We start from the raw sequence: 20488 nt of genomic DNA on the forward strand, positions 1-20488 counted from the left end.
CGCGCTTGTCCGGAATGTGCTAAAAATAAATCCTCTAAGAACCGTCCTCCTGGTGAGTTAGTCAGCTCTGGACCGCAGATCTGTCCCTAACTCGTGTTGTTACCTTCCACTCCTGTGTGCTGCTGTGCAACCATAAACTTGTACTACACTGAGTGTAAGACCTGGGGGCTATCCGAATACCTGTGAGCGTAACCAGTCTCTACGGGAAAGGCGGCTGCTAAAGGTGAAGACCTCTTCCGCTAGTTCTACAAGTTTATGACGCACTGGTGGCCATAACATTCAGTAGGTATATATGTAAAATGCAAACAAAAGGGGGCCCAGGATAGTGTAGTATTATATATTCCAAACCAATACAAAGGATGATAAAAACATACATCAAATATAGAAATTGTTCATATATCTGGAAAAATGCTACATTTAGCTAACCAGCCATTTTCTTGATCCTTGCGCATTATCAACAAATGCGCCCATCTAGGCCATGCCCAGGTACAAAAACACATTGGCTGTAGCCTAGATCAGACTTGTTCTACAAGTAAATCTTCAGTTTTGGTGTTTAGTGGTTCTTTAATTTGCATATTTAGATTTATTTTTAACATTCAAATCAGAGCTCCCCTATAATTGTACTCTGCATGTTTTGCACATTCCTCCTCATGGCAACAGGCACAAAAGAAAAATTCCAAACACTTACAAACAAGTTCATAGAGAGCCCTGGAAATCCATAGGCTGCAGTGATTAGCTGTCATGATCTTGTCAGCACAGCTGGGGATCTGCCTTCAACTGAGCATATAAAGGCTGGTTTTATACAAACTACCTTTTTTTTTTTTAACTATTTATTTTGAAAAATATCAATCATGTACAGATAAGAATCAATAATTAGTACATTTGCAGGACAAGAGACCAAAACAGAGAACAGTACATGTCATGGGCATAAGTCAAAGAAGCTGAAAATATTTGAGTAGCAAATATATAAAATAGCCAGATGTTGTCAATAAACAGGCAGGTAAGTATACAATTGTTATGCAGAATACTCAAGACACTATCACATTTTATAGTGTGGGGGAGGGGGGGGGCACTGGTCGCCACCGAGACTGAAAGAAAAAGAGAACATTCTTCCCAATTATCCACACAGTTCCCCAACCATATCCTTCCTTTTAAGAGGAGGAACAAATAAATAGAAGAGGGGCAATGAGAGTTTCAGAGGAGATTACTGCTTAGATTCCCTGGGAAGGGAAACAACATCGAGAGTCAAGAGTAAGACCACCTATGAACCTAGGGAGTCTATTTAGGAGGAAGGAGATGGTACAGGAGGTAAGGGGTTATAAGTAAAGCCAAGGGGCCCAAACCTGGTGAAATTTATCATCCTTATCATGCAGGTGGTATGTAATCTTTTCCATCCGGGCAATAAACCAGATGTCACTCACCGGACTGTGAGTGCTACTTCTCGTGTGTTTAGGAACCGTGGCCGTCCACCATCCTGAGGGTCTGCGCATGTGCAGCCCTTTCAAACCTTCAGTACATGTTCCTTTTAGTTAATTGGCTGATCAGGCAACACTCCCTATTTAAAGCACCTGTGGTCAATACCTCGTTGCCTGATCTTGGAGTCTCATTCCTCATGAGCCTCTGAAGGTGTTCCTGTGTTTTCTCGTGTATTCAGCTCCTGCTGATTCCTGTTGTTCGTTTGTGGTTTCCAGACCACTTCAACTCTCCTGTGTTTCATCGTGACTGCACCAGCTGATTCCTATCCGCTGCCTCTGTGCTTCTACAGTTTCCAGTCCACTTCAACTCTCCTGTGTTTCATCGTGACTGCACCAGCTGATTCCTATCCTCTGCCTCTGTGCTTCTACAGTTTCCAGTCCACTTCAACTCTCTTGTGTTTCATCGTGACTGCACCAGCTGATTCCTAACCGCTGCCTCTGTGCTACTACAGTTTCCAGTTCACTTCAACTCTCCCGTGTTTCATCGTGACTGCACCAGCTGATGCCTATCCGCTGCCTCCGTGTATCTACAGTATCCTGCTTATCTCAACTCTCCCGTGTTTCATCGTGACTGCACCAGCTGATTCCTATCCGCTGCCTCCGTGTATCTACAGTATCCTGCTCACCTCAACTCTCCCGTGTTTCATCGTGACTGCACCAGCTGATTCCTATCCGCTGCCTCCGTGTATCTGCAGTGTCCTGCTCATCGCAACCCTCCAGTACTCCTCGAGTCTGCAGCCAGCCAATCCGCTGTCCCCGTGCTTCTACAGTGTTCCTGCTTGTGTCAACTCGCCTGTCTGCATCAGATCAACGCTCCGCTGATTTCATCTCGGCTAGACCGCCTCTACTCTCCTGTGTTCTCCGGGTGTCCAGTTCTATATACTACTGCTTCCTGAGTATTGTTTATATCCTTGCTGGTCTACCTACTGTGCGCTGCACCTACTTGGTTACCGCTTCCACCCTCCTGGGACTTCGTATCCTGCCGGCCTCCAGCCGTTCAGGTATCCCTGCACTTCTTTCTGACAGCCTGCTCTCCTGAACCACGGTATACATACTTCTCATTGACTGTGCTGGTGTATTGCATATCTAGCTGGACTGAGTTGTTCTCCTCTGGAGTTTCCTATCCACTGAGACTATTGCCATCATTTGACTGTGTTACCTTTTAGCCTGGATAGTTCTTGTGACTTTGTATATTTGTGCAGTGCTGTTCAGTTATTACTATTTTGTGCATATCATCGTGGGATCAAGTTCAGTGTGTCCGTGTATACTCTGCATTGCATTTATCTCCCCGTGCTCCTCCTCACATATATATTTCAGTGGTACAACTTGCTAGAGGCAGTCCACTGTTCCCTGTTTCCTGAGTCACCAGTTTCCAGTATCCTTTCACATAGCAGTGGTACAACTTGCTAACGCAGACCACTGACTTCCCGGATACCTTCACCTGGATTCCATTCCCTCACCTAGACAGCGGTACAACTTGCTATACGCAGACCGCTGACTCTCATCACCTCCTCGTTACTTCTGGACATTCCTCCTCACTATAGCAGTGGTACAACTTGCTATCCGCAGACCACTGACTACCCTCACGTTTCCTTGTCCATCCAGTTCCTCGTGTACAGTTATCTATATATTACCAGTGCTGCTAGTCATAGACTTTCCACGAGCATTCTCTTACCATCTGCTGTCTCCTGTTCCGTGATCACCCCGCTACCAGAGTACCATATTACCACCTATACTGCTCTGGTAAGTCCATCATCTGGTGATACCTGGGTAAAGACTCCTAGTGCCCGTGACACCAGATATAGGATCGCATGGCCGCCATAGTGGGGGGATCAACTTGTTTCCAAGACTTAGCTACTAGGCAACGCGCAGCAGCCAGGACATGGAAGGCCAATTTTGCAGACTCTCTATCATCCTCAATCAAAGGGTAACAGAGAAGAAAAGACCATGGGTCTTTCCGGACAGGGCATGGAAGGAGGGAGGAGAGGAGGGTCCTAACTCGGTCCCAAAAGGAGGATATTTTAGGGCAGGACCACCAGATATGCAGAAAGGAGCCCAGCTGGCCACAACCCCGCCAACATAATGGAGAACTAGAGGGGAACATTTTAGTGAGTTTGTCAGGTGTATAGTACCACCTATAGTATACTTTATATGCGTTCTCCTTTACCAAAGTGGAGATAGAGCTGGTGGCAACTTGATCCCTTATGATTTCCCAGCAATCCTCCTCTGGGGGGGGGGGGCAGATCCCTCTCCCACTCCCTCTCATGCCTACCGCCCGGAGGTAAAAGTACATTGAGAATTAAGCTGTAGATAGAGGAAATCATGCCCCTACCCAAGGGTGAGGAGAGACATAGGGATTCAAAGACAGACCTAAGAGGGGGGGGGAGGAGCCCCCCCCGAGGAGAGAGCCCACAAAGTGTCGTAATTGGAAATACTCGTAGAATTTAGGATGGAGCCTTGGATATCTAGAGCGTAGGTCATCCCAGGAGATAAAGGCCCCTTGAAATAATAGGTCTCCAACAAATCGAACTCCCACAGTGACCCAGGGACTATAGAAGGCAGAGGAGAGCCCAGGAGGAAACAAACTACCTTTTAAAGTAGTTCTGGAGCTAGATGCAGTAGAGCTTTCTGCAGTCTCCAGCAAATAGACTTAGAAAATCACTGTGCTTACAATAAAGGACACCTATCATGTCATGATCCAACTCTCTTTCTTGTGGGCTTAATTAGAACACATAGTATTTATTAGTTAAAGAAGCAACCCCACATATAAGGTTTATGTTTTCTTCTACAAACCATCTTCTTTTCAAAATCTCTCTTGCGGTTGCAAAATGTGGCTGCTTAATGCACAGACACAGGCTCACAACTCTCAGCATGTCATGTGAAGGCAGAGTAGAGAGAAGTTGGGGGATGATTTTACAGAGCACAGTGCAGACAAAACTCAGAATGGAGTTGCAAATCCTCTTTGCTCACTATATCTTGTGCCATGTGACTGTGGTTGCCATGGTAGTTCATAACACTGTGCAGAATTATAAATCATCAATAGAGGCTTAAATAAACAAATCAAGTAAACTGGTAAATAGCAACACTTTACTTATAGCCTTTTAACCTATTTTGTTCATGGGATTGCTGCTTTATATACACAACGAAAGCTATCTTATATTTCAGTATAGTAGGTTACCGTTTTCTGTAGTAAGTCTGCATTTTCAGGGAACACAATCTGCAATCAATGGTATTGAGGCCTATTAGACCTGTAAAATCACAGTGATTTGAAAGATAGACACGAATTTTGTAAATTCTGCTGCAGCATGGCAGACTCTGAGGTCAATATAAGTGCTCCAAAGGAGCCCATTTCATCCCACACTGTCTTAATTAGTGAATTACAGAGGCAGGTAAAGATCCTCAGAGACTAAGCAGTGGATGCTGTAAACAGAATGAAGAGCAAGAATATGAGAGTGTTGGGCCTCCCAGTATTTGCCAAATGTTTGTGGTCAGAAATGTGTGTGGATTAGAGATGAGCGGGCTCGGATTCCGCTAATCCCATCCGAACAGTGCGGATCCGAACGGGATCTGAGCACTGTTCGGATATTTCCGGCGGGCAAAAAATTGAAAACGAGGCACTGTCGTCCAAGTCTCGCGTCGAATCTCGCGAGGGGTGGGAGGGAGGGCCCAGAACAATTCCATCTTGTACCTCTTTTTTTGTCATTATGTGCTCAAGCTACCTCGGTGCAACCTTTTGGCCTAAAAACAATATTGTGAGGTGTTCAGAATAGACTGGAAATTAGTGGAAATAATTGTTATTGAATGTTATTGAGGTTAATAATAGCGTAGGAGTGAAAAAAAACAAAACACAAAACTAGTTTTTAACACTTTTTATGTTTTTTTCAAAATAAATCCGAATCCAAAACCTTAAATCCAAACCAAAACCTTTCGTCAGGTGTTTTGCGAAACAAATCCGAACCAAAAACCTCAAGCAAATCCGAATCCAAAACACAAAACACGAGACACCAAAAGTGGCCGGTGCACATACCCTAGTGTGGATACCTTCCTGCACGACTTGCTAGATCAGGACTCCCTCTTCACTTGTCACATGTTAGAGCGAGCACATTCCTGATACAGCTTCTCAATTACTTCAGCTCCTTACTCTAACTGAAACCTGGATGCCACCTTCTGGCACTACCTCCCCTCTCCTGTGGTGGTCTATACGGCCTGTCGACCACCATGGTGGTGACATAGTTGTCCTACTATCTCTTGCCTGCACATTTAACATTGTCCCCTTGAACCTTCCTTCACCTTCTCATACTTTGAGATTCACACCATGGGGTAAATGTATCAAACTCCGGTTTCTTCAACTCGCGGGAGTTCGGCGAGATGTCAGCTAAAATTTAAAGCGGCGCTGCCTTGTAAAGGGAAACTTGCCTTTACAAGGCAGCACTGCTTTAAATTTTAGCTGTCATCTCGCCGAACTCCCGCGAGTTGAAGAAACTGGAGTTTGATACATTTACCCCCATTTGTCTCTTCTTCTCTATCTGCCTCCTGTAGAAATAAGTGCTAATGATGATGGGCCTGAGTCGTTAAGGAGAGGAAAGCAAAAAAAAAAGGAGTAAGTTTGCTCCTGGACAAACTATACTACAATGCAAGGGGTGCAAATTAATTTATTATTTTGCACATAAGGAAAATACTGGCTGTTTTTTCATGTAGCACATAAATACCGTATATACTCGTGTATAAGCCGAGTTTTTCAGCATACTTTTGTATGCTGAAAAAGGGCACTCGGCTTATACACGGGTCAACTTACCTGGTGTTCGGTCCCTCGGCTGTCAACTTCTACATAGGCGTTCCAACAACAGGAAGTTCGGCATTTGGAACGCAAGTTTGCGTTCCAAATGCCGAACTTCCTGTTGTTGGAACGCATCGGCCGGGTAAGTGAAAAATCTCCCGAGGAGAAGAGACAAGAGCGAGGGTGCGGGAGGCTGAGTCTCTGCCAGCAATGTCATGCTGCATCCCTGGGTGACCATTCTGGACTCGGATCGGCTGCTCTTCCTCCAGCCTTTTGTGGTTTCTTCTGGGACCTTTTCGGCGAGAGCACCAGTAGGGAGGGATCCACTTCCTTTCAAATGCTCGGAAACTTTGTTGTGCGGATCCGAACCGGCCCGTCCAGTTAGGGAACACCTCCACTCTTCACTCCGCATTGTGAGTCCTTGTTGTACTTAATGGTGATATGTGAGTGGAGGGGGTCACAGTTCTCAATCACAAGACGACCAGTATAGACTACTAGATGTGGGAAGATGTTGACTACAGAGAGAGGAGCTGTGGAGGAATGGTCATCTGAGTTTAAGACCCTGCCTGAGGCATCCATTACAAGTTATGCTGTAAGTTTGAAGGAGAAGAGTTCTTTGGTCTCTGCCCTGTATGAAGTGATTCAGGAACCTCAGAGTGAGCTGCTGGAACCAGTCTGCCACCAACTCTTTGAGTTCTACCGCAGCAAAGAGAAGCACTTGACTCACAGACGGAGCTCTGTCACAACATGGCCTCGCCAGGGTCGTGTACAGCGGACCTCATCCACAGAGAGAGATGTTAACAGCTCAAAACAGGTTTGAAGTATTGACATTTCTCTTACTGTGCTATAATGCTGCCTTAAACTACATGCCAGCTCTTTCCCTCCGATTAGGTTGTACCCAATGATTTTATAATCATTTATGAATGTTCCTTGTCATCTAGCTACAAATGATTTCATACATTGAAACTATCATTTTTATTTAGGTTTTTAAATTAGCGCTCTTTTCCACCCTAGGCTTATACTCGAGTCAATAAGTTTTCCCAGTTTTATGTAGTAAAATTAGGTGCCTCGGCTTATATTCGGGTCGACTTATACTCGAGTATATACAGTACTTTATAGCTTTATTTTTACACTGAGAGTTATAGCTGATCTAGGACATGCCCCACCCCAACTATAAATCTGTCCAAGCATATTAAAATTTCTTACCCCCTCCAATGCAAAATCATTTTGCCCAGGTGCACAGTTACTCCTTTCTATGCTCCCCCCCCCCCCCCGCCCCCCGAAAATAAGAAAAAAGTTATCAATATCAGTGCTATAGCAACAAGCAAGAGGTGCCACTGTAAATTGGCAAATGACACCAGACTATGCCAGGCTGGCGCTGGTCAAATTATAACAGGGAGTCCTGGTACATGAGGTCCCTGCATAATAATGCGTAAACAGCCACTAGGAAAGTCGGGCCCATAAAAACTATGCTCACTCACAGGAAAACCAGCTTTGTGAATAGCACTATTGTGGAACCAGTGGAGGACTGGCCAAGTTCAGCCCGGGGGACAAGAATCGACTCAGCAGCCTATTTCAAAGGAAAGAAAATGCAGTTGGCCCAGTGACTCAGCCCAGTTTAGCCCACTATGGGATCAGCCTGGGTGGCAGATGTCCTCCTGCCCCCCAGCCCAGCCAGCCCCTGTGTGGAACTAAAAGTCCCTGGAAGGCCTAACAGCCATTAAAACTAAAATTACCTTCATGCCAATGGCTACCAGAACACACTGGAGCTTAGGGAAATACTGCTGGAACATGTAGTTACACAATATTACTTAGGAGCGCTGGAAAAAAACACACACACATACGCACACCACAGAAAAAAGTCCATCACTGGTTTTACTTACTGTTTAAGTTAAACAGCTAGCAATAAAAACACTTGTATGAAGACCACCCTCCCAGATCCACTTCTCTTTCATGCAAAGTTGGCTGTAGGGAGCTGCATCATTATGGCTCCGCTCTCCACTGTGAGATGAAGCAAATCATGTTACAGCGCAGCAGGGGTAGACTGAATTGCCCCCCTGCACAAAAAGAAGGCAGGTATGTATATCTGAAAAAGTGTGGATTAGAACCACATAAGGTTGTTGCCAAAATATTATATCAATGAACCTCCTGCAATAAAAGTACTGGAACTTACTTCCAAATTTTCCATTTCCAAAAATTCTGTGCATTAAATAATATAGAACAGTTGGCCCAAACCACACAGGAAAAGAAGCCACAGTTTTCTTGGAATATGACAGCACTTCAAGTCCTTTCCACTCAAAAATGCAAGTTAAGGGAAATAGTTCTGCTGATACCTTGAAAAAACGTGTTGGATAGTTGAAACTATTTCTGTGATAATGAAAGACATGTCAGACAAAGATCTGCAATGCTAGTGACTAGACAGCATTGCATTTAATCACTTATTTTTCTAATGCTGCCAGCATACAATTTGCCAAAAGACAAATCTCAGTGTTTGAAAAAACTAGTCTGAGCTGGAGCTATCATTTAACCTTAGTTGTACAAGGTGTTACTGTTACATAGCGAGTGCACACCTAATTTATTATGCTGACAGTTGAAAACTAAAGCAAGCAAATGTAAACATACACTTTCTGACAAGCTTTACATTAATTTCAATGGTGCATGCAGATTTCAAAAATGTTAACACTCTGTGAAATGCAGTGAACTTCTATAGGAGTGTTCAGTAAGTACAGATTACACTATGCTGCAGGGAAGCTTTTAGAACAAGCTTCAAATGCTCTGTTAATAAGTGCAAGGACAGTATAAGGTTTTGTTTACACTTAAATTTATATTCTCCACTGGCAGACTCCCTGTAATATTTATCCTCCGCTCTCTCATTTAGTCCCTTGTGATTAATTTTCCCTTTAAAATCCCATGTGATTTATTTACCCCTATTTCAAACTCCTCTAGACTGGGATGACCACACAGAATGACACTTCATTCCATTAATATATTGTGTACAAATAGGGTAATGTGACTTTAGCATTAATTACCGACACTGCCAGGTCTCTATGCCCTGTCTACACTTTCCTATACTAACGTTGGGCTATAAACACTTGCTATACCTGGCACAAAATTCAACTGTTTAGTGTCAGAAACATCTCGAAATACATCCAACTAAAGCTGGGTACACACTACACGGTTTTCGTCCAATAATCAGCTGAATCAGCCGACATACGACCGCTCGTTCAAAAGTCGGGTCAGTGTGTGCAGTGACACGATGGTCGAAAGTCTGCCCAAATGGACGATTGTCGCCTCATTTGGTTGGTCGAACCGTTTAATATTTTCGTTCCAATCTAGTTTCCGCTGTGTAGTGTGTATAAACTTCAGACCGATCCATGACAATCCTCCGATACTTCCTCGACCTGGGGGGCGTGTGTATGTTAATTTTTTGATGTCTGTCCCAGTCCCACGTGGTGCGGAATCCGCACATCACTGACTAGTGTTTTGTATTGATGTATATTGCACCTGTCTGGCTGCAGACCATTACACTTGTGTAAAACACGTGTGTTATTTATATTTACTCTTTATGCACTTATACCTTTATAACCTATTAAAGTTATATTAACCTTGATTAACTTATAATTGTGAAGAACCCAGAATAAACCACACAGTGTTCAAGCAACATTTTTATTGCAGGAAAAAGGTACAAAATTTTTTACACACACAGCTGTCAGAAAGATCCGCATAAGAAGTGAGCGCGCCCATACCAATCAGAGAGGTGAGTACTGCAGAGTATTATTTTTTAGTATTTAGTATTTTTAAAGGTGCTACTGGTTTGTGGCAGAACAGGTCTTGATGTGGCTTGGGTTTCTATTCCCTTTGATTTCTTTATCTACGATACAAGGAAATAAAAAAATGTTTACCATTTAACTTCTATATCTGTAATTTATATACAACGACATAAATAATCTCATTTTCTCACCTTTCACACTGCTCGAGATCAGTTTATATTTTGGTCCCTGTGGCGAAATCGCAACAATAGCGGGCTTAACCTCCGAGCATTCTGGAAAACAGGCGCCATTTTGGTTATTATAACGGTACAGGTATGTGCCCAAAGCATTTAGCTTTATGTGACACTAGAATGAAATAAAGTCCTTCTAGCAGGTACACTACATGTGCTACTGACCTTTTTTAATGTCGTTGTCGTCCTGGTCCAGTACTTTGACCATCATCTCCACCTCTCTTGGGCTCATTGGATTTGCTCTTTGCTCTTCTTGAGCATCTCCATCCCCCACCTTAACTTTTCCAACATTTTTTGGTCCTTCCAGCACCATCTCTGACTCTATCTCCGTCTCCGTTTCCGTCTCCATAGCTGCAACCCCCACTGACACCTTCTCCTCACCCGCAACCCCCACTGACATCTTCTCCTCACCCGCAACCCCCACTGACATCTTCTCCTCACCCGCAACCCCCACTGCCACTTGCTCACTCGCCATCTTCTGACGCTCCTCTGCGCCAAACAGGTTCCTCTGTCATTTTAAACACTCAGACATGGGAGTTTGTTTCTGCTGTGGACCAATGAGCGCCGAGAATGGAGCATTCCATTACATACGAAGGGATTTTATTATTAGGGAATATTCATTGCATTGCACTTTAGCAGTTAAATGTTTTTTTCTAAATTAAATGTATATTACTAAACTTCTATTTTATAGAAATTAATGAAGAGACAGTGTAGTCTTCTCTTTTTATGAAGCTTTGGGTGTTAACTTTAGTGAAAGCTCTGCCCCTTTATACTAATGCCTTTGGTATCTCGTTACATTTCCCGCAAATGTCGCTGCAGTGTGTACGAAATTAAAATCATTGTTCACGACAACATGGCTCTAAAAAATCGCTAAAGGGACATCCACTCTCCCTTTATCGTCCTAAACAAGGCTAGTGTGTATGCAGTCCATGGACCGAGCGAACGGACCATCGATCGCATGTAAAATCGCTCGGCATAAAAAGTTGGTCGAAATTTCTGTAGTGTGTACCCAGCTAGTATATATGCGTAATTATGCTTTTTTTATGTGAGTTCTTTCCTACTTACAATAAAAGTGCAAATGCTTCCAACTGTAAATGAGCCCTTGTAAAGGTAAATAGGCTGCTTGATTTTCTAAATAGACCAAGTATAATAGACCAAGTATTCCCTTTATCTATCTGCTGCTATTGTCTGCATTTGATTTGCTACCATGAACAGCCCTAAACTAGTTCATATAGAGCTAGACAAGATTAATTATTTTTAAGCGCATGATCTCATTAAGGGCTTTAGGGTAAACTGCAGGGTGATTTTTCATTGTAATTAGCAAAACAATCTTTGGTCTAATTATAGCCTTTTAATATAACAAAGGTGACACTCACAATAAGGGATGTGATGAATGCAAATGCATATATCTACATTTATGCAGACACAATCACACATTAATTTATATCTAGGTGATTGCTGCTAGTTAACTTTATCTTATGACTTTTACACATCAATGAGCAGCACATATCTGGCAATGACTTCTCTTATGTAAAATGCTTTATTTGTGGATATGGTACCAATAGTGGAGGTCATGAATGAAGTTCACTGTGAAGCTCTTAGACCTATAAACCTAGAGACTGCTCCCTATTGGCTGCCTGTCTATCAAGTAGGTGGGTCTACTGGATATTAACTAATTTTGTGTCTGAATTTCCTGGGGAGCAGCGCAGATCGTCTACGTAGTCTTTATTTCCACATATGTCTTACGTCAGATCAAGAGAAGATTTTGGGAACCTATTTATTACTCCTGCTGCACTACAGTAGATTTTGGGTGCCAATTAATTGAATTTTTAACGACTAACCATTATTTATTTTCTTTCCTCTGCGGGGGCACTATGATTTATTGATCTGTGGGGACAATATGTGTTACAGATTTTTTTGTAGAGGCACTATGTTTTATTTGATCAGTATTTTATTTCAACAGTATTTACCAATTCCCTGCAACCTGGAACCAGGAGGTTTCCAGTGCTACTATTGGATCTGAACATTTATTTGGGTCCCCCCCCCCCCACCCCCCAGAAGAATGGGCCCTATGCCGAGTAGGGAATAGGGAAGATTTTTTAATTTCTCCTTTATTTTTAAGTACTGACAGGCAAGATACCTCAAACCGTATGCAGTCTGGCTGTGTATTCTTCTCATGTAAAAATCGGGACAACCATGTATAATGTGGAACTTTTGAAAAAGTAATTTTCCTGAAGTTTTCCCTTTACTAAACCATACCGTTACAACCCCCCCCCCCCCCCCCCCCCCCCAAAAAAAAGATGTCTAACATAAAATTGACTATATAAATATATAAACGTAAGCACTGCTGTGTGAAGCCCCATTCTTAAGGGGTTGAGCTGTAGGCCAATGGTGCGCATTTAGCTGGTACCTGAAATGCCAATGTTCCATTGTTTTGAGACCTCAAAAGAGAAAGATACCAATATAATTTATTGCATATCTGACAGTCAGGGGAACCCCAACTTGGGGTCTTGACTCAGGTTGTGCATCTTTGCTGGAGACCACAATAAAGAACCTTAGCAAGTAGCATATGGAGCACAGGCCACAAGCCAAGCATTGTTGGCACAGATCCTGAGTTTGAAATAGAATACTAGGAGTTCTTAGCACTGATCCATTAAATAGTAACTACCATGTCTTGTCTAAATTAATATTTCAAAACCTTTCCACAAAAAAAAAAAGAAATAATTACAATTAAAAAAAAAAAATCATATCCCTTGTAATTGCAAGTTGGATCTTTCATAAGTGCAATTTGATCAATGACTCCAACTGTGTAAGAAATTTGTGTCACTTGTTTTGTATATAAATAACACTCTCTGTGAGGTCATGTTGCATGGCAGAGACTTTTCAAAACAGATTTCAAATGCAGATGAAAGAGCATTCTAAACAACTCAGAGAAATGACTGCAGAGAGGTGCAAATTTGAGAATAAAAGACCATTTCAAACACATCGAACTGCCTTTTGAGTTCACTGCAGTCCATTGCAGAGACGTGGAAGAAATATGAAACTAAAGCCAAACTGCCTAGATCAGACTGCTGCTCCCAAACTTAGTTGGCAGAGAACGTTTTTCAAAGAAGCTACTGTGAGGCCAACTGTGATACCACATGAGCTACATAATAAGTCATTAGCTGCCATGGAACACAATGTACATGAGTCAATTATCTCTAAAGCATGCCATACACAGGCCTTTATAGGAGGGTTGCAATGAAGAAGTCCTGATTGAAAAAAAGCATATGCTTGCAAAGAGTTTTCCAAACACCATCTAGAATAAATACTATAGAGAGGAGCTAGAAAGTCTTATAGTCTGATAAGACTAAAGTGGACCGTTTGGTCTGAAGGCTAAGGGATATGCATGGTGCACAATAGCCAGGTAACACAACCCCAACTGTGAAGTATGGCCATGTTAGTATCATGTTTTGGGGATGCTTTTTAGAAGAGGGACTAGCAATCAATGGAAAGATGAATCAAGCATATTACAATGAAATCCTGAACCAAAACCTATTGCCCTCTGCCAAAAAGCTTGGGGACGAGGTATGTGTTTCAGTAAGACAGTGACCCACAGTATTCTGCAAGAACAACACAGGAGTGATTTAAAATAAAGCAAAAAAAATATGTTATTAAGTAGCCCAGTCAGAATATGTGGCAAACTTCAAACCTCAAACTTGCTGTCTGTTCCTGGTCCCAAACTAACCTGAGCCAGCCAGGGCCATCTTAACAACATTATGGGCCCCCGGGCAAAGCAGTGCACCGGGGCCCCTACATATACATATATATATAGACATATATATAGAGATAGAGATAGAGATAGATATTTAGAGATAGAGTTAGATATTTAGAGATAGAGATAGATATTTCGAGATAAAGATAGATATATATATAGAGATAGAGATAGATATATAGAGATAGAGATGGATATATATAGATGGAGATGGATATATAGAGATAGAGATGGATATATAGAGATGGATAGTTGTACTTGCTCAGTGACCCTTGAAGGTTTTCTTTGCAGGTTTTTACTTTAGCAGGATTATTTATTCTAATTAGGAGGCCTGGCTATGGGGCCCCCTTGCCCGTGGGGCCCCCGGGCACCTGCCCATCGTGCCCAATGGAAAAGATGGCCCTGGAGCCAGCTTAAGCAATTTTGCAAGGTGGAATGGGGAAATATTGCTCCATCTTTGTTTAATGTTAATAGAGACTTATCCAATAAGACTACTAGCTGTAATAGCTACCTGAGGTGGTTTAAGTAAGTATTGACGAGGATGACTAATATCAATAATATAATATTCAGTTATTTTATTTTATGAATTTATGGTTTAGACTTTTTAGACTTTTGAGATATATGTGTGACATGACAAAATCCCATTTTGAAGAACAAAAAAAAAATCTGAGATGTGAAAATGTTACGTATTCAACACACAGCATGTGAACTTAATTTCCTCTATAGGTGCATTTTACACCATAATCTTTCTGTCCCAGTGTGACGTGTGCCTAAATTATTACTTCACACTGTCACATGTGCATATGTTGGGATTGGCTATGTATTGACCTAACTTAACTTACGAGTTGGCAGAGCTGAAATAGTTTTTAATACTAACATTCTAATACTGCAATTGGTTACAGGTTGTTCTAAACCAGCTGTGGGCTACTTGTGATACTTTTATACTCTACAAGCTGTCCAGAGAACAGTCTGTACCAATGGTAAACTCTGGATCCAGGAATTCAGAGCTCTGATGCAGCTTCAGGTTTATGGTACAGTACCATAAACCTGAAGCTGCATCAGAGCTCTGAATTCCTGGATCCAGAGTTTAGCTTGCTAGATAAATAGTTTATTCCAAAAATGTATTCACAAACATAAAGTTGAGCAACAACAAAGGGGCTTTGCCTGCCCAGCACGAATCATTCTGGAACAAGAGGACAGGTGGCTCATGAGCTCTCCCTCTTGTGGGCAGATAAAACTTTAACCATAAACTTTGATTATATTTATGTCTAACAAGCCACGCTTGAATGGTGGTCTGCAGGAGCCCTCCCCAGACTAGAGCATCATTCACCATTATGTAGACCACATATTATAGTGTCCATGGTGAGCAGTTTTCTCCCCAGCCCCTATTTCCCAGGTACTCCACCAGGCTGTTTTTACTAACTACCTGGCTCTCGGAGCCCAACAGAGTCCTATTATAATATAATACTCCATTCATTATTTCTCCTATTATAACAGGCACTATGTGAGCAGTACAGCCAGCAATGTGTGTTAGACCACTGATCACCAGTCTGACAGGTGTGGGCAATAACCTCCAAAATTTTTAATTATTATTGCAAAGTATAACAACTGCTCCCACCCGGCTACTTCTTAAAGCCACCCAGCTTCTTCTAAATACAACCGGCTGCTTCTAAATGCCACTGGGCTAGAAACATTTTCTAGGGAAAACACTGGTGGGGCTTCTGAATCTTGTTCATTTGGGGCGAAAATATTCAAAATATCCAGCTACTCCTCTGTGGTGACTCATAAACAGCACCGCAAGCTTCAGAATACTTTGGCCATGAAACCAGATCCGTATTTCTTCAATAAGCTTATCATACATTGCAGTGTTAAGTCTCCAGTCAGGGGAGATTTTTCCTTACTTTAGAGGATGATCCACTACTCCATCACAGACCCAGATGTTCCTACTATCCACTATCTGCCTACTACCCACTCTGGGGCTGCAGATAAGTGAATTATGGCTACATATTAGGTCATAGGAAGTTTGTAGCACACATGGTTGTTGAAAAAGAAAACCTGTTACGGTGAAGGCCGAGGGAAAGGAATTACAGTGAAGAAGATGGATAAGAAGGATGAGGAAGGGGACTAGGTAGATAGATAGATAGATAGACAGACAGACAGACAGACAGACAGATAGATATTAGATAGATAGATAGATAGATAGATAGATAGATAGATAGATAGCCACTCTGTCAGTCTCTACATTGGCTGCCTGCATTTCAACGAATCCAATATAAAATTCTTCTACTAACATATAAGGCCATCAACAAAATTGCACCGACATACATCTCCTCACTTGTCTCGAAATATCTCCCTACTCGACACCTCCGTTCTGCACAAGATCTACGTCTCTCCTCCACTCTCATCTCATCCTCCCATTCTCGGTTACAGGATTTTTTCCGGGCTGCACCTACTTTGTGGAATTCCCTCCCACGCACAGTAAGACTTTCCTCTAGTCTTCAAACCTTCAAGCATTCACTGAAAACCCACCTCATCAGACAAGGTTATGATATTCCTCAACCATCATCTTAATTTCCCTTGATTACCCTATTACCATCCTCTACACAGCTAACGCAAGACAACAACCTTCTGACCAACATTGCAACACACACACACAGCCCACTCAATACTTTTACCTTTGCAGTCTGGCTGGTCCATTGTGCAATATGATGTAGCACATGCCCTTGTGTTTCTAACTCCCATTGTCCTATAGATTGTAAGCTTTCGAGCAGGGTTCTCTTACCTCTCTGTCTGTATGTATTACCCAGTATTGTCTTATTAATGTTTGTTCCCAATTGTAAAGCGGTACGGAATTTGCTGGCACTATATAAATAAATGTTGTTGATGATGATGATGATAGATAGATAGATTTCCCCCTGTTTTGTAGCGGTACCCCAAATACCCATGGGCTAAGCAGCTGCTACCTCTGCTTCCAGCTACTGACATGCCACAGGTAATCAATCAACATCAATCAGTAATATATAAACAAGAATAGCGTCTGACACATTAAATCTACTGGGTAATTGGGTCATTTCTTTAAATTCATTATTGTGTTCAGAGTCAGGTAACTGACTCAAATTGATGGTATACATACACAAATACAAATAAGCTGTGAAAATCTAAAAACACCAGATATATTAAAAATCTCTTAAATGTGAAAGATGAAAGTTCTCTAAAGACAACAATAGTTCCACTCTATTTAAAGAGCACAAAGAATACATTTCATCCATTCAGCTCACACAAATGAGTTTTGTTTTGGAATAGGCTTAAAAAGTATCTATTTTGTGTGTGGTGCCACAAAAACAGAAAACAATCTGTATACAATCTTCTTATAGGGAAACTCCATACCAGAGCTGTAAATTCTGGTAGCCAGTAGAGACGTGGGGATTGAGGTAGAGAATAATGGAGATCTTTCTGAAAGCAGGAATTAATCAAACTCCTGCCAGTCTGCTTCCTGGGGGCAATGGGTTTGTCTATTCAATTTGGAAGGACATCTCCTTTAAGAATGCCATATCTGTGTGCCTTTTTTTTTTCTACCCAAACAGTTAATGGAAAATTGACAAAGCTATGTCCTATTTTTATGCAGCATTCTCCTGGAAAAGAGACTGTGAACTCATAAAATATGGATCAATGATCCTTTAAAATCCTTCCATTAACACAGTACTCTCCATACAGTCAAATGACTAAACGCAGTGGAGCCAAAATGGAGAAATTGTTAATGCTCCAAGACCAAAACACTGATCTATTTATTATTGTATTAAAAAATGTGCGTGTGTGTGCAAAGAAAAGAAAAACGGTCTTAAAATGAGAAATCATTAATATATGTAAAATCTAATGGTGCATGAGTAAATAGCAGTCTAGGCTGTGGAATTGTTAGAGTGGGATACAAAGAACGTTCTGTTACATTCCATTTACATCTGTCTTCCAGCCACCGAACACACTACTGCACTACCTGGTTAAAGAACGACTTTTTAATGTTTAAAAGCTGCACGGGAAACGAATATGTATCAGTTTAACAGGAAACTTTTGTAGTGAGTGATACAAAACACAGGACTTCACCATTCCTGACAGCTGTAAAACTACATGGACCATTTCCAAAATAAAAGTCCAACACTGTACTGTATTCTTGATAACATTCTGACAGCGTTTCTGTCCCAGTCTGATAGGCTGTTCCTGGTTACAAAATCAGCGACAGTCTTTATATTTTGAAAACCCAGCATGCAGTAGTCTATTTTTAAATGAGAAAGGCTTTCACATGACAACCAAAGAGATTTGTTACTTTGAGATGTGAGAGACTTTGATTTATAACTCTGGCATTGTGCGAGGTGAAGAGAATGACATATCTGCCATTTGGTGCTTAGCTTTCAAAGTTTTCTAGCGGCTAGTCTAAAGTTCCAAATGTAATGTTCATAATTTATGGGATAAATCAAGTTTATCTAAGGTTTTTTCGTGTATCTTTTTTATTTTTCTCAGTTTTATCATAAAGAATGTATTTAGATGTATATTAAGATGCAGATGGGGGATAGTGCAAGTATCACTGCAAATACCATAACTGATTACTTATTTGCTTGCTATGCATTTTTTTTAGACTACCAAATGTTTTTCCTATACAACTTAGAAATTGGAGTACGCCAAGGTGGACGTACAATACGTGTGCCAAAAATCCTCATTTCGTGACAGGCGGGAGAGAGAGAGAAAAGATACGTGGCAAACAATAGATTAGTATGGATAACGGACAGAGCAGATGTAGGAAACGTGGCTCATACTCTTATGGAACTACAAGTACCATTATGTCCTGCCAAAGAAGGATTACCAGAGCAAGCTGGGACCTTTAGTTGGAGAGCCGCGGGTTGCCAGTTTAATGGATCATTGAATTAAAGCTAAATACTAATCGTAATAATACTAATGACAATTAAAATAACAAAAAATAATTGAAACAGTGGATAGCAGCTTCCTAATAGTAGTATACCTCCATCACACAATCCCATCAAGAATTATTATATGAGAGTTATGTTACTGTGTAAGGAGTTGCTGTTTAATGTGATCAAATAATAAAACAACAGAGCATGCAATACATAGCCATAATAGTGGTAATGCATTTAATTAATTGCAAAGTTGAGATACTAACAAACCTGAAGATTTAGAAAGCAGATGTGTCAGTCATTGCTTTTAAAGATAAGGCTCAAAAGGTATTCCTGAATCACTGGCATGCCCAATCATTTGCTGCTCCGACCTCTGTGATAAGTTATAAATTTGCCCAACTTTGGGAGTCAATACCCTCTGCCAACTAAGATAACACGTCTCTGCGTCTAAACTTTTTTCCAGCTCATGCAGGTGATAATAAAAACTTTTCCCATTGGGCTCATACCTTAGCAAGGATGATTCCTGTTACCAACGTGTGCTGTCTCTTGAGACAGGACGCCTGTGGCTGGCTCCCACCCCCCGGTGGCTGCTCTGTGGATCTGGAACTAGGGAAGACCCTTAGCAGCCTCTTTATCTGGGCTTTAGATCAATGAGTACATGAGGTGGAGCCAAGGGCGGCTCTGAAAGAGAGCACAGCTGGACTGAAACCTCCAGGGATGGGAGGGAGTGATTCATGTTTCTCATCTTATTATGTGGCATTCCACGGAACTCATACAGGGTAGCACAAAGCGATCTCCCAGATGTGAACGCTGCTGGGATAGTCCATCACATGCTATCGTGATTACAGCCATTATAAATAACATATACTGAAGTATGGCCATGATATGATAACAAGAAGAAATGTGATCCTCAACAACTGCGAGTATATCTACAAGTTATAGAGGTATTTTATTACTTTCAATGCAAAGACAAAATGAGTGATTAACTGATACACACATTCCCTGGTAACACAGCTCAATCACACACATCAATCGGTAAAATAACACTGTTTTCTAAAAACACATTTCCAATACTGCCTGTAGATAAACATAGCTTTAAAAAAAAATCAAAATATTGCAAAATTGCAATATTTTTGTTATGCAAAATATTAGAATAAAGATTGATAAGTGTGTGTTAAGTAATAACTTAAAATAATACATTTAGTTCGTCATTTAGAGTCAGACGCAAAGTCTGTTTTAGGCGCAAGTGTCCAAGATGCAGGCGGACTTGGTGCTTACTGCACATGCATGATAGTGTTTTTTTGTTGGATGCGCCTAAAACGGACTTTGCGTCGGACTCTAAATAAGGTCCTTAATCAAAGAGACACCTATCTGTAATAATATATCAGCAGACATTTTAAACAAGTGTTACAAGCTATAACAAACAAATCGGACAACAAAACTGGAAGGAGCTGGGGGCTGCAGATGAATCCTTGGAGGGCCGCCTGTTGTCCACCACTGCGCTAAAGTCACCACCACAAAACAACCGGACAAAGCTCACCTGTGCAAAACTGGTCAGGTCTCCTTGATTATTTTTTCTAT

At 41.5% G+C, this 20488-nt stretch overlaps 1 protein-coding gene across 1 annotated transcript in view; it reads right to left on the reverse strand.

Annotated features, from left to right (window-relative positions):
* Window positions 1-19548, reverse strand: part of SERPINF1 (serpin family F member 1) — a 59612-nt gene extending 40064 nt beyond the window's left edge. The window contains exon 1 of the mRNA XM_075196696.1: window positions 19414-19548. The gene's annotated coding sequence lies outside the window, so the exon portion shown is untranslated. The remainder of the gene's footprint in view (window positions 1-19413) is intronic.
* Between the last annotated feature and the right edge of the window lie 940 nt (window positions 19549-20488).

Source organism: Mixophyes fleayi, chromosome 2, assembly GCF_038048845.1.
Source record: "Mixophyes fleayi isolate aMixFle1 chromosome 2, aMixFle1.hap1, whole genome shotgun sequence".
In the NCBI taxonomy this organism is placed as follows: Eukaryota; Metazoa; Chordata; class Amphibia; order Anura; family Limnodynastidae; genus Mixophyes; species Mixophyes fleayi.